Source organism: Larus michahellis, chromosome 11, assembly GCF_964199755.1.
Source record: "Larus michahellis chromosome 11, bLarMic1.1, whole genome shotgun sequence".
NCBI classification, from domain to species: Eukaryota; Metazoa; Chordata; class Aves; order Charadriiformes; family Laridae; genus Larus; species Larus michahellis.
The window spans coordinates 15618032-15633315 of record NC_133906.1 but is presented as its reverse complement, the minus strand read 5'-3'; the positions used below and the strand labels follow the sequence as shown (position 1 = coordinate 15633315).

Below are 15284 nucleotides of genomic sequence, written 5' to 3'. Positions count from 1 at the left end.
GGCTGCGCCCGTAGCTGATGTTATTTCCACGCATCATTATTTGCGAAAGCCGGGCTGAGACCCAAAAGGGCAACAGGTGGGGCGAGAAATCAGCAAAGTGGGCATTGCAAGGGGGAGAGAAAGGGGCAAGGAGTTTTCTTGGCAATTAGCAAAGTGCAGCCTTCGTAGATGGAAGGAGCCCGGCAGTGTCAATAATTGCAGTAATCAAAGGAAATCACATCTTGCCACTTGCGTAGATGACATTTTTCTCCCTGTACATGAGAACAGAGATGAATTTTCCAGTTGCGTTTGAAGGTGACAATTTCAAAGATTTTGCAAGAGGATTAGTTACACATTTCAGCTTTCAGTGCTGGAAAAAGAACTCGTATGGAAAAGAGAAATTCAGAGGTTTTTGTGTGATTTTGGAGACTGCTACAGAGAGCTGGACATAAATCAGAGCAAAAATGGATCCCGTGTATATCAGACTGTTGATATCTTTAAAAGAGCAATTCTGCTTTGAAGTACCATAGGAAAATAGAGATTTTTGTCTCGATGAGGTATGAAGATAATTGCACTCAGCCGCTTTAATCAGCGTGCTTCAGATTTAAGCAAATGGATACAGAGGGCAAATCTGTGGAGGATGAATTATTTATTTTGGGCACACTAAAACTTTGTCTCTTAAAGGTCATCAAACTTTCAACAGAACTGACAAAGTCTGCTGCATATGTGAATGCGATTAATCTTCTCATTAGTAAGAGGGAGCGTTTTCTTTTGAACTTGATATGCCTGGTAGGGGAACAAAAAAAAAAAAAAAAATCCAGAACAAAATCATTTATGGAAAAGTACAGCTGAAGAGCATCTGTTTGTCTTACATCAGTGGTTCTGCCCAATTGCTTTAAAAAAAAAATTAAACTGGAAACCTTAGAGCAGAATCATATGTTCTGTCCAGTAGGCACAAATATTTGACATATCTATCATTTTTAATAGGATTATAAAATTAAAAGCCACCCCCGAGTCAAGCAGCATTTATCAATTAGTGTGATGCCTCTTTAATGGCTGGCTGAGGGACTTCGGTGTCAAAGGCAATAAAAGAGTCATTTACACCCTGTACCAGAAATCAGCAGTGAATAGAGAAGAAAGAAATGCCATTGTTCGTAATTGACTTCAATGAGACTGCTCGCATGGGTAAGCTTAAACACATGCAGGAATGGCTTTAAACGATTTACGATACTTTGCATTTAAATCAGACATGGGTCAAAACTGGGCCCCCAGCTTGAATTTATCCATCTGGATCTTGATCAGTGGGGCCAAACGTTCATTTCTGAGGTTACGTTGCGTTTCAGATGACACGGGATGGTGGTTCGCACAGGGCTGGGACCGCAGTTACGCTGCCAGCCCCCACAGCTGGAATTTCCAGGGGGATTTCACACGAGGGAACTCAGTGGTGCCCACGTGCCGAAGGGGTTTATAGGCAAAGGTAACTCAGACTCTTCCATGTCAGCACAGGGAATCAATGGAGGAAATAAAGAAAGAAACTGCATTATTAATGGAGTTAAATAAAGAGATGAAGGCTCGTGACTGATTAAAATATTGTGTCGCTCAGAGAAAGAGGCCTCCAATGGGTACACTATAAAATGGGACCACAGACAGGAACACTGTTGATAAAAATTTGGACGAAGCCTCATGGTGTTTAGGATTTGTTCCCTGTGCTCTCGGTGCCGCGGGAACAACTGAAAAACTCATTTCATGGTCTTTCCCAATGTATAAAATAGGGATAATTATCTTTCATTTTTTTCAAAGTACTTTGAAATATGCCAATGAAGGATGCTCGAGGTATGTTATGTGGCACTAGCTGTTTCCAGTAAAAAGCAGCTTCTATTACTTTTATCAAAGAGTAACTTGTTTTTAAATAGATACTATTTTAAAAAACATTTTATGTGATTGTTTTTGCATAAAAGCTCTTTAATCTATTTGCAGAAGGCAGAAAATGCTCTGCGATTTTTCATTCTAAATGAGCTAATTAGGGACAGGACAAGTCTTACTCCATCAGGCTTCTTAGCGCATTAAAGTAATCCCGAGATGAACAAATGCCTTAAGAAATCTTCCGCAGAGGGATGGAGAGAGAAGCAAGAGGAAGAGCTGCACAGGCAGGGGCATGGCTCTGCAAGCAAGAGCCACCAACCAGGAATTTAGCCATTTTTTTCCATGTAGATGTGCCCAAGGGCCCCAGGTCAGGAGAGCACTTTGCTCTGGGCACCATGTTAAGTGCGATCTGCCAGCAAAACCAGTGTTACTGGAGGTAGAACCATACTGGCTACACAGATTTTGGTAGGTGGTAGATCTCCATCCCTGGAAACATTCAAGGTCAGGCTGGATGAGGCTCTGAGCAACCTGGTCTAGTTGAAGATGTCCCTGGTCATGGCAGGGGGTTGAACTAGATGACCTTTACAGGTCCCTTCTAACCCGAACCATTCTATGATTCTATGATTTTATGGAAAGATGTTGTTCCTTCCAAAAGAGCTGATTTGGTGTCTGGCTTTCATTTTACCACTTAATTCCCCCATGGAGAGTAAATGTTTAATCTTCACAGCCTAAACCAGAGCTGACCTCCCCACCTCCACCATCTCCTACAAACCAATAACCAGACTTTTCTGAGGGGAAGGGTGAGGACTCGCCATGCAGGCAACCACAGTTCAAAAATACAGATAACATTTTCATGCTACTGTCAAATTAAGGATGTTATGTGACTACTGTACGTGAAAGGGGGCAATTAATTTAATCAAATAACTGATAATGTTCCTTAAAATTACATCTCTACGTCTTCTCTGCTTAAAAATCAATACGAAATTACAGTCTAATGTACCTGAATATTAAAACTCAGAAATTCATGCAGAATAGGAAAAAACCTGAGATCCTAGCAATTACTCAGATGACACAGTTATTGAGTTAATGACACAGACCTGAGCTGATTTTTATTCTTGGAGTGGGGCCAGGATAATATTACTGGCTACTTTTGTGACTCTAATAACAGCACAGAGTCTTCATTGTGCTGTGCAGAAGCAAACATTTTAACAAATGGTACCTTCTTTTTAATTGCATGGCCTGCAGCCTTACTGCCTCAAAGCACGACACACACATGTTGCAGTGTAAGTTCCTCTCTACTCAGGAAAGTATTTCAAGATGCACAAAAGTACCTTTTTTAATCAAGAAGTGAGCAACATAAAAGGCCGTGCCTATGCGCTAGCTTGCCTTTCATAAATAACTGCTCCGCAATAGCTTTTTCAATATAGTTGCACAAAAAATGCTGCGGCAATTTCAAAAACTGGCATCCAACCTAAGTGCTGCCATAAAGACAGCTTTGTCTGAAACCCAACCTCTTAAGAGGAATATGTGGCAGAATTTTTTATATTTAGGCTAGTATGAAAAGCCCTTGGGCATTTTATTTGCAATGATACGGTTTAGATAGGGAAAAAGCTCAGCAAAGCACAGCGACAGCCTCGGCACCCCAGGGGACAGGGCGAGCTGGTGTCCAGCTCTGCTGCTGGCGTGGTCCAGGTTGGGCATTTACATGGATACTTACAGCACCTTCGGAAGACTTAAATCAGCCCCAAAACGACAAAGCTGGGAGAGCTGTGGCATCGTTTGCAATGGAAAACTGGTCTGAAAGGAGGGTGCTGAGCATCCTCCAACCGGGCAATGGAGGGCATCGGGATCTCCCTCACCGTTCACCTGCCCCACGACTATCCAGATTTATTCGTGGCACAAACTTGGCACAGAACCACTCAAAACTCAGCCCTGAGATGCTCTGCATCTAGCAGGACCACAGCAGTAATTAAAAGAGTGAAAGATCTGCTGCCAAATATCACGGCGTAGTGCTATTTGCACGGTGAGGGCTGAGCAAAGCAAGCTTCAGAGGCTGTGTTCTTTGCAGAGATTTTCTTTCTTAAGAGAAGATTGTAACCAAACTACCCCGGGAAGAAAAGAGCCTTTGAACAACATACTTTATAAAATTTTAAATTTAAACACACACTCACAAATCATTTCTGAATGTTTGTTTCATTTCACAACGGGAAAATCCCCCTTCCTTTGGTTAGAATTATTACCTTTTAATGGGTCCCAGAAGATTTGGTCATTGCCATAATTTTTTCCAGGATTTTTCTTCCTCTGTGTGCCCACAGTGTTGCCCTGTTTTGCTCTTTGCAGTAGTCCCAGGAGCATGCCCTGTATTCACTGGGGCAAACAACTGGGTGGTTTCAACGGCACCTGAAATTTCCAGCCAGGTTGGAGTAGGCAATCCAGGCAGAGATTTTAGACTGGCCATCAGAACTAAAACAGAGCAAAAAACAAAGGAATAAAAGCTAAAGAATTGTTGTTATTATTAGCAATTTCTTTGATATACGGCACTGCACATAACAGAATGACTTTATGATTTATTGTCAGTTTGGAGGTACCACATCTGAGATGCCCGAGGTTCCTCTCTTAAAAAGTAAATACAAACTGGTGTGACAATTTCTGGACTGAGATGACATGCAGCTTATGATTCCTGGCTGTGTTTTCAGCATAACAGCTAGGAGATGTGACGTGTTCTTGGTGTGGGCATGCCGATCCCCCACACTGGAGCTGGGGAGCAGGGGAGCCCTAAACCAGTCCCTACACCAGCGAGAGGCTGGGCTGGGAAGCCAGACTGACTTAATTTATTGCATGGAGGAGGTCTGGAAAGTGGAAAATTACCCAAGGCTGAACAAAGAGGCTGGGCTGTAGCCATGGGGACACATAGAGCAGCCGAGCACCACCCAGGACGAGTGGCTGGGGTGGAAGGACACACAGACATGCTGCTGTAGAGGGCTGGCTCTGCTTTCGCTGGGGAACCAGCATAGTTAAAGCAAGCCAAGGTGGGCAGGGACAGCAGCTCTCGGCAGTAATAAGCTGCAGGACAACTTGGACAACCCCAGAAGGGTTTGACCCCTATGAATATGCTGATACATGGATCAGTAGCACTGTGTTTAAGCACCATAAGGATGCCCAAATTTTCCCCAGCCCCACAACTGAGAGCTACGGGGTGCAAAAGCAGCCAAGAGATGCCCATGCAGATATGGGAAAGCTGGTACAACAGCCAGAACCTCCTGTTTCCTTTCATTGAAATGAAGTAATTAACTCTCCTAAAACCCATCCTCACCTGTGTCCTGGCACAGAAAGGACATTCCCATTTATTCTATGAGATACTCAAAACTGTAATTTAAAGAAAAATCAAGGATCTTTACCCTTATCTTTATGCCCTGGTCAACCCCACCATTGTAATAGGATTTCACTGGATTTATGGAACAATTTTATTTCCTACTGGTAAACCAGACTTCCCTCCAGTTACCACCTGTTTATCATCTGCCTGACGCAATATTTTTTCAATCAAGAAATTCTTTTTAAATCACTTTTTTGGTCAAGGCTATCATTGCTGAAGAGCGTCAGTTTACAAACAGATGGCAGGTACAAACCCTTGGAAAACGGGCAACAGGAGATTAACACCCTATAAAGGATGAGTAAACGCATGGGAACCTGTTAAAACGGTAGGAAAGGAGGAATTGTGAACACATGCCCCAGCAGCATCCAGAAATTTGCTTTCATCCATCCCGGCGAAGCCTCGCCGTGCCCCGGTACTGAACTGTGGCTGCTCCTGCAGCCGTCCCGCGCTTGCACGCAGCCACGCTGCAGAGGGAGAGATTTATTTGTACTTCCTGGGAATAAATTCCCACCCCTGCTTTGAAATGGGACACTCCTTGCACAGCCACAAAAGCAGCTCCCATGGCCGGCATCCCCGCAAGCCAACAGAAGAGTTGGGATCTGGAATCTTCGCTGCCCAGCCCCACTCCTGGCTTCAGGAAGAGTTTGCAAACTTGATACGTCTGATTTTTATCTGCTTGTTTTCACTTTAGGGGTGGAAGAGAAGAGGAAACACACACAAAAAAAGCTTTCAAAACTTTTCTCTTTTTTGGTGTGGTTACTGGTATCAGAGGGCTACCTAAAACTGTATCAGCCTACACAGACATATATTATCTTATGTAGATATATTACGTAGACCAGCAGCCAAATCTCTACTGCTCTGTCAAGCTGATGTAAATCTGTTTTTCTGAAATTAAATTATGGGAGAAAGACAAATTCCCTGCATGCACGAGTTTTATTCCCAAACCTGAAGGCAAGAAGCTGCCTGCACTTAACTACTCTGTGACCTGACCTCAAGATCATAGAATCATAGAATGGTTAGATTTGGAAGGGACCTTAAAGACCATCCAGTTCTAACCCCCTGCCCTGGGCAGGGACACCTCCCACCACACCAGGTTGCTCCAAGCCCCGTCCAACCTGGCCTTGAACCCCTCCAGGGATGGGGCAGCCACAGCTTCTCTGGGCAACCTGGGCCAGGGGCTCACCACCCTCACAGTGAAAAATTTCATACTGAGATCTCATCCAAGTCTCCCCGCCTCCAGTCTGAAGCCATTACCCCTCATCCTATCACTACACACCCTTGTAAAATGTCTCTCTCCAGCTTTCTTGTAGCCCCACTTCAGATGGCTTAGGACATAACCCACAAAACAGCTCCCTTCTCCTGTCTACAGGGCACCATGTTCTCCCCATGGCTTTGGGGAGCCGGCAGCCCAGGCTGTCAGAGGAGACGCGTTAGCGGAAGGACCGCACTCAAAACATATTTGCTGGAAAATGATGATTGGTCTCAAATGCCTGGAGAAGTTCCTGCTCCCACCTTGCATGGTCCAATGGTGCCCGCTGGCTTCAGCACAGGATGCTGAGCTCCAGCACCTCTTTGCAGGACCAGGATGAGCCCAGGGGAATGACGGGAGGGGAGGGACTGGGCTGGGGGCTTCACTTGAAGTGATGCTCTGCTAAAAATGAGCATGCAGATCCAAATCGGGATGTGTGATGCAGCAGCAGGACCACACAGCCAAGAAGCCCACATTTCTAGCACAGCTGCTGAGACGCCTCCTCACCGTGAAGGTGACAGGGAGGAATCCACAGCTGACATATACATCTTTTTGCTGGAGCATTTCATGTCTTTTCTCAGGGACTGTGACTAATTATGTGAATTAAAAAACAACAAAAAAAGAAAAATCATAGATTTTGCCAGCAGACGTTAGACTTAAAAAAAAATAAAAAAGCAACCTACCAGGGGACAATTCACATGACTGACCAGAAAAAAAAATGATAAACAGCTGTGCCTTAACATCTGTACTGCAGAGTTGGACTCTGCAAGAAGGAGTAAATGACCAGAATAAAAATTGCCAACAGCCTCTCTATTCAAGCCCAGATCGTGTTTGGGGGCAGGAGGGACCCAGGAGTCGGGCAGGCTCCTTTCCTCTCGCGGGACGGAGAGTCACTTAGGGTGGGACTGATTAAAAGCCAAATTTCTACTCAAAGTGCATTTGCCTAGAAAGCTGCTGCGTCTAAGTGACGAGGTTCAAGCTCTCCTTTGGTCCATCACCCCTCTGTTGATAGCTCCGAGATGGGGACGTGATGTTTTGAGCTGCAACCAAAGCCATGGCAAGTGCCTTTAATGTTTTTATCTTAAATTACAGAAATGGAAACTGAGGACATTCGTTTGCTTCTCATGTTTGCCCCTTTAGCCTAGCTCCCTCCCAGGTGGAAAAGAGCCCGGCAACGAGGACTTTGTGCAGTCCTGGTGGATGCTCTTTACTCATAGGAAGCTGCGTTGCTTCATTGGAACTTGCTCCTATTGCAACCAGAGTTGTCTTTAATTTCTCAAACTGGAGTAATGAGATTACATTAGATCCCGCATTCTCAAACCATTTTACTTGAACAGCAGAACTCTAGACTTCATTAACCTGATGGCTCAAAATCAAAAGACAACCACCCTCTCCATTTATTTTCACAGTTATTAAGCCCATCTCATGACAGTTAGGGCATGACTCCTCGATTTCGAATGGTTTGTTTTGCTAACAGGACAAGAGAGAGGAGAAGCTTGTGCATCACCGGCTTCCCTTTACAGACCAAGGCCAATATGTACCTGCCAAACACACTGATGGGGCTAAATCGGTCCAGCGGAACTTGGCTATATTGACCCCAAACGATTTCTTAATAGTGACATAAATGCCTGGTTTTTTTTTAAATAGCGATTGCAATTCCCACGTGCTGAGGCCGCATCCCGGGTGACACAGGGCCGTGCAGCAGCATGGTGCCCGCGCAGCCACATCCCAGGGCTGGGGGACACCTCCATCATGTCCCTAACAGGGCTGAGTTCTGCCAGCGCCTCTTAAAAGAGGGTAATTTAAAGCATCCAAAAGAGCCGAAGGCGTATTTACTCCCCATATGCTTTTTTTTTTTTTAAATTACAAAAGTAATTAATGCCCAGTCTGTTGAGAGGCAATAAAATGAATTTGCTGAAAATTGCAATTTAAGCCTATTTCAGGTGAGCTGAATTAATTAAAACACCGAGTAAATCCAAACAACAAACATGTACAGAATACAACCAAAGCAATCCGAAACAGCCAGTAAACACCTTCTCATTAGCAGCGGGCAAGTGTTTTCTTCTGAAAAGGTTTTTTTTGGAAAATAGATTAATATGTTTGAATAATACACTCATGTTCATTTAGCAATATTTCCAAAAAGAACTAAAAGTATTTCCAAAATTGCCTATGTACTTTGTTTCATCATTTTCAAGAAGAAACAGATTAAGTTTTTAAGAGAAAAGAAATACTTCTTTTTTTCTTTTTGAAACTGTTGAAAATGGGAAAAAAGACCCTATCGTTTGAAATGCCTGGAAACAATTTTTTCAGCAATGTTTTAGATCTTTCATCTAACCAGAAAAGTTGCTGTATCTTCACTCTGACTCTCTCTAGAGAGCATACTTTGATATCATTAATTAAAAAAAGGGACTGAAGAGCAAACTACTGAGTTTGCCTCAAAATCTCAGCTTGCATAAATCAAAGGAGAGCCATAAAAAGGGACTCGGAGGTTTACATGAGCTGCGGATCTGTCCCATTTTCACTACAAATATGTGCACGGGAATGTCACGTACACATTCACGTGCTAATGGTAGCATCACATTAATCCTGTGAAATCACACTTGTAAGCCCCAGACTTTAAATGTCACCTGAGTAAAAGGATTTTAGAACAGAGCGCAGAAGTTTTGAAAACTTGCTTTTGGCTGAAGGATGAGGAAAACGGACAGTCCTTTACACTTTTATTTTTGACTCCTCTGTCAATACTGACTTGCTGTGGCTTATCACATAATGCGGCTGGCAACTCTCCAAACCCTACTGAAACCAACTGAGGTAATCACCGTGAACATTTCGGGGCTGGAATGATGAGTTTTGGTAATGAATATTTTAAGCTCCTTTGACATTTGCAGCACTCGTTCCCAGAGCAGAGATGGATTTAAAAGACAAGTTGATGATCCCAGCAGGGTCTGACGTCACCTGAGCTGTCGGGCTCAGCAAAACCAGCTAATTACACGGGTGCCAAAGTCCTGCAAAACCTGCTGTTCCCACGGGTTAAAGCTTAGGAGTCAACTTTAAATCTCTTCTTCAGATCATTTCTCTCTTTGCGTTTTGTCTGTAATGCTTTTTGTGTTCTATGTCTTGATATGTGTCATTAATTAATCACTTTAGGTGCTGTTCACTTCCCATCAGTAGGAGGTCTTTTATTGCTAGATGTGGTTGAGCTGTGTTGTTCTGTCCACGAGCAGTGGACGAGGGCGTCTGGGTATCTGAATTTTGACTGGTTTCCATTATTCCTTCGATCCATCCATCCTACCAAAAGGAAGGAGAGCCATAGCTCAACCTGGGAGGTGGTGTCTCCAGCAGCATTGCTGATTGACTTGGAAAATCTCCATTGTCCCCGAAAGGGGGACTGCGTCTGATATCCCATTTGGCTTTGGCTTCAGTTCGCAAGGTTTTACCAACAGTTATGCCATTTTACATCATCATCAAGTTCTTTTCTTTTTTACGCTTTGTGGGCTTGAAAGTAGGCACCTAAATTTGTATATAGGCTTGTAAAGGCATGGCCTGACCTTCAGAGGACCTAAGTACTGCAGTCTCCATTACTTGCCACATTAGCCCTCTGAAAATCAGTGGCCGATGTTCCTCTGCTCTGTATTCCCCCTTTGTCTTATTTACGAGTGAAAGGAAAAGAGTTACTGGTGAAGGAAGAGTTACTGGTGCAAGTAACTTTGCCATACTTGCATTGACCCTGCCATATTACCTTACCCATATTTACCATATTTGCATGGATTTTTCCAAGCCGAATACCCTGCTTGCTATGGGTAGGAAACAGGGTTCAGGCTCATGATCCTGCACACCCCAGTCCCCCCAGTACCCTGGAGCTATCATTCGGTTTGTCATAGCATGTCACAGGAAAATAGCAATGGCAAGACTGGGGGTGGGCGAGGTGTTTGTGTCTTCTGACCCTCAAACAAGACCAAAAAAAGAAAATGAACTCAAAATAAAGCTTGTGATGCTCCTCCTGCAGAGATGGAAGATATTTCTCCCTGCAATGTGGGAGTCATCTAAATGTGAAGAAGAGATCCTGCACAAATTTTTAAGGTTGGAACTAATCTCATATTTCAGCTCTGTAATCTAGGACCATTAAATATTTATACTGTTGGGATACACACAAAGAGAATTAATACCTGTTCAAATGAAAAGGATCAAGCTGGGAAGGAGGTTAAAAGCAAAAGAGAACAAAATATCAAGTTGGATTTTCTTACCATTTTTATTCTCGGCTCTCCTTCTGCTAATGTGTTATTTCACCCTCAATACCTCTGACAATACCAGCTGCTTTGATCCCAAAGGCTTATTTGCTCCCTAAATCAGCAAGTTTGCAATAGCTTAAATAAACTCCAAAAGGTTCAAAGCCCAATAGAGAGAGATAAAATAGACTTTAAAAAGACATGAAGTAAGGAAGGCATGTGTTCCTTAATGACTTTCCTGGAGGCTATATCTCTCCCCCCCCATGCCATTCCTCCTCCTCATCTACCTTCCTTCTGTTTCCTGCCTTAAATTAGACTGTAAGATCCTCTGGATAGTGAATGCATCCTTCCTGTGCAATGGGCCATGGTCTTCACTAGAGCCCCTGGTCGATCCTGGGACTAATTTTCCATCTGTTGTCAAGGGTACCTCTTTGGTCCATTAACAGAGAGCAAAACAAACAAAGCAAAAAAGGCCAGTTCACACGTGATGTATTAATTCTCATCTCCACACTGCTCGTTTCTCATCTCCGGAGGCTCCTTCTAAAACGCAATGGGTATTTTGTGCTTGCGCCAATGTAGCGGAGAGGCTGTGGACAATCATAACAAGCCCAAACAAGTTATGGAAACTGCAAGGACTGCTTTTATACCCGGCAAAATATATTACCTGTTGCATTCTGCTAGTGGCAGGATTACGTCTGTCACGGCCTGAAAAGGGGAATAAGGAGGTGCCACAGGAGTAGGATATCACACGCATTACTGAGTGTCCTAAAGCTGCAGCTGTAAAAAGCAACTTGTCCTGAGTGTCGGTGTGGGGAAGGAGGAACAAATGCAGTAGAGAGGAATTGTTTTTCTTTAAACACAGCGAGGCTTTTTGTCTGTGACAGCAGTGAGATCAAGGCCATGTTTTGCCCTGAGTTATATCCCCTTTTCCCCCTCTTTTTGGATGGTAATACCAATTGTGCTGCTGACTTCTGCCCTTCTCAAGTCTTTCTCAGCAGTCTGATGCTAAGGACAGAACCAGAGAGCTTTGCCAGGCTCCCTGGACTTCAAACGACTCGAGTGAGGCCGCACAGTTTTAAAACAGGACTTCTCCAACAGTGCCATCCTTGAAATGCCCAGGGAGAGTTAATGCTATGAGAAAGCTGAGACTGTAACTTTCCCACTAAAGGGAAAAAAATAATAAAAAAAAGAAGAGTTGAACATTATGTTTGCTGCCAGTGCTCGAGCCTGGCTTAAACTGCTTGTCCCACTCCATCACCTCCCCGGCACGCAGCAGCGCAGGGACCGGCCGCTTCGGGCTGGCGCACCACGGTCCCCACACAGCATCACCAGGGAAGCAGTGAGATGCCACCATGCCATCACCTCTCTGAGCTCCCCTACCCGCCTGTCCGCAACAGCCCACTCTCCTGTTTCCAGAATTTAGGGAATCTTGTTCAGATTAAAATAAATTCCATCAATTTTCTCACTAGCAAATCCAGGAGAACTCTGCTTACTGGCAGAACACGGATTGTGAATTTATAATTGTTTGCATTTCACATTGGTTTTATGGCGAGAGGTTGCTCGCATTCCTGAAGGAAGATGGCATCTCCCCTTCTTCTTCTCCTTATGGCTTGAGAGGAATGATCTGGGGAGTCTCTAAGTCACCTCATCTGGGGTCCAGCATTTTACCAGGTAGCTCTGCCCGCACACATTGCTGGTTACTACTGACTTTGATTCATTTCAAATATAACTTCTGGTCATTCAGTTTGTACAAAGGAAAAATGCTGGTGCGTGAAGCTGTGGCGTGCGGGGCAGGAGGAGCCGCTGGGAGACGGACACAGGTGGGAGTATTTACTTACGGCACGGTTTACAAACGTACAAAAGAAATCGGCAGCCCCAGTCAGCACCAACAGACACCTGGGACCGGTCACCCACCAGGGCCACCCACCGGAGAGGTATAAATGGGAGCCAGGCTGCCATTTACCTCTCTTGCCTGGGAATCTACTTTAAGACGACTGAAATTGCACACAGAAGTGTCTGCTTCTGTTCCGCCATTACAAAGCAAGCTTAAAACACCAAGGACAAATGGGGGGTGATGTTTTTTGACCAACTGACTCCCAGCCCAAGTCCTAGTTTAGGTGAGGCCTGCCCACGCAACTGTTCTTTACATCTTTAAACTCTTTCCTTTGGCCTCTGCACACCCTTGGTCCTCACAGGTCATCCAGGTCACAGCGACAAAACCCAGTCCATTTCTGCACAAATCTTTTCAAAATCTATAGGAAACTGGGTGTGCTTATATGTATCTCTGTTTCGACCCACTAAGGGAACAGCCACAAGTCGATCTGAATGTGTTACAGTCACATCCCTGTGTGCAACCTGCCCATTTCCAAGCATCTTTATCAAATGGCCTCTGATCAACAAACACATAAAACCTTCTGCACATCAAACTCTAAGTCTCCTCTTCTAGACACAAATCCCGTAGCTGATCTTAATCCAAGGCCTTCCAGCAGTAGAAAGTTACTGTGTATTAAAAACACATGTAAATCTTTGGTAGATTATGTCCAAAAATGCTGAGAACAACAAACGTTTGCATTCGACCAGTAGCCACCAACTTTGTTATAAATATTTATATAGGAAAACAGGCACAAAATCTTTGTTTACTGCACAGCAAAGTACTCAAAATTAAGGAATTTTTAAGTGTATATGCAGCTTTCGTTAGCTGAAGATCTGTACTTGAAGTGACAAATCCTGGGTTTAGTTACACTCAGTTTCATGCTCCTGAATTGAATTCAAGGACTTTACCTCTTTGCCAGCAGCAAAGGGGAGCTCTCACGGACCATTCCCAATGGTGCCCATGTAAATGCACGGACGGCTCCCTGTTCTACATATATTAAGTCAAAAGGTGACTGCACAGCTCCAGCTTTACCCAGCCTCGTTCCTTCGGTTTACGTTACATTCACGTCACAGTGCTTCAGAGCAGACCAAAAGGTCTTCATTGGCAGGACCGCTTCCTTTTGATATTTTCACGGGATGCTTATGCATTAAATTAAATGTGGACAAAAAGAATGGTCCAAAATATAAAGGGAGCCAGAGCCAGCAGACACTTCCCAGCTTGCATATTTTCCATGTGCACTGCGTGGTCTGGCTGCCGGAGCGAACTGCTGGGGCGAACACGGCTCCTCGGGATCCCGTTCCCTTTGTTTTGTGCCGTGAGCTCTCCTCAGGCCAGGGCCCCTGGGCTTGCCCAAGGTGTTTTGGGAAAAGGGGCCAGCCCCGCTTTCCTCTCCTTTGTCACAGGGCAGGAGGAAAGTGCCTGAGGACCCAGCTCCCGATTCCAGCTTTGCAAAGGAGCTGGAGATCAATCAGTGGGACGGCAGGAGATGGGCACCTCGCCAAAGACACAGACCCGAGCATAAATCCTTACCGATGTCTGTGTGCTTTTTTGGTTTCTCTCCCTTTTTCTCAATCTGTTGATACAACAGACAAGTTTCTACATTTGTGTGGGGGTTTTTCCAGGATTCTCAAGGAGCAAGAGACTTTGGGGGCAGATATAATCAGCTTGCCATCCATCAACCAAGTAGACACCTAGGGAGAGTGAGGGTTAAACATCAACCCACAGATGGGAAATTTTTCCCTTCATCGTCAACATTTTTCTTTTCATTTCTGTGATCCTTCCTACAGCAAGATGCTTTAGCAGATCCCAGCTTTACTTCTCCAAGCAATCGGTATGGGTGCATTCTAAAGCAAGGAGGTGAGGCAGCCTGTCCTTGGGGGACAGGGATGTGCCCACGGTCACAGCCAGGGTGACCTGGGCAATGCCCTAGAGAACGAGCTGAATATAGAAGTTAGACTTTAATGCATACAAAGTTAATGGGCAAGGGAATATTTTTTAACCCTCAATTTATAACCACAGAATGGTTAAACGCATGGGTTTCCCCTCAATACTGTCCCCAAGAAACAGCCAAGTGAACTCAGCCCTTGGAAGGAGAGGGGAGAACACTGATGAACATCTGATCTCACATAGGGACAGGCTAAAAAAATTAAACCTTTTTCCAATGGAACAAACAATGAACTGTAAAGAACATAAAATAAGCTGCAGATGATCAAACCTGGAATATTTCACATTATATGGAAGAAGACAAGGTTTGCTAAAGGATTTAACCCCTCCTCAGTACCCTGTCCTACCTACTCACTTTCTCTATTTCCTTTGGATTTCATAATCTTGATAATTTCCTATTTTGGATGCAAAGAAACAAGTAATAGTCACTTAGGGAAAAATGTATCAAACGTAGGAGAGGATTTTTTTTTCACTTCTGCTGCTTAATAACTTTAGGAATGTGAGTCAAACTATTTCTTTCTCTACTTCTATTACATTAGTGACACATGTAGAGAGCTCCATTCACCATGTTCCCCAGCATCTTTTTCAGTTGTATGAAATTAAGGCTAGTCTTTTTTGGGAGACCCCCAAACCAGTGCTGTACACTGCCTGGCAGGGGATAAGGTCAGGCGTGGAAAAGCTCTTTGAGACCCTCGAGCCAGAAGACTCCCACAAGCATCACCAACCAGTCATCCTTCCTAACCCTGTGGCCAGTGTGGTTTTTGGCCCACTGCAATTTAA

The 15284-nt window shown here is 44.3% G+C and overlaps 1 long non-coding RNA gene across 1 annotated transcript in view; it reads right to left on the bottom strand.

The window, feature by feature from the left end:
* Positions 1–15284, bottom strand: part of LOC141749879 (uncharacterized) — a 66017-nt gene that overhangs the window by 26499 nt on the left and 24234 nt on the right. Inside the window, exon 2 of the long non-coding RNA XR_012589491.1 lies at positions 4083–4305. This is a non-coding gene — a long non-coding RNA (uncharacterized LOC141749879). The remainder of the gene's footprint in view (positions 1–4082; positions 4306–15284) is intronic.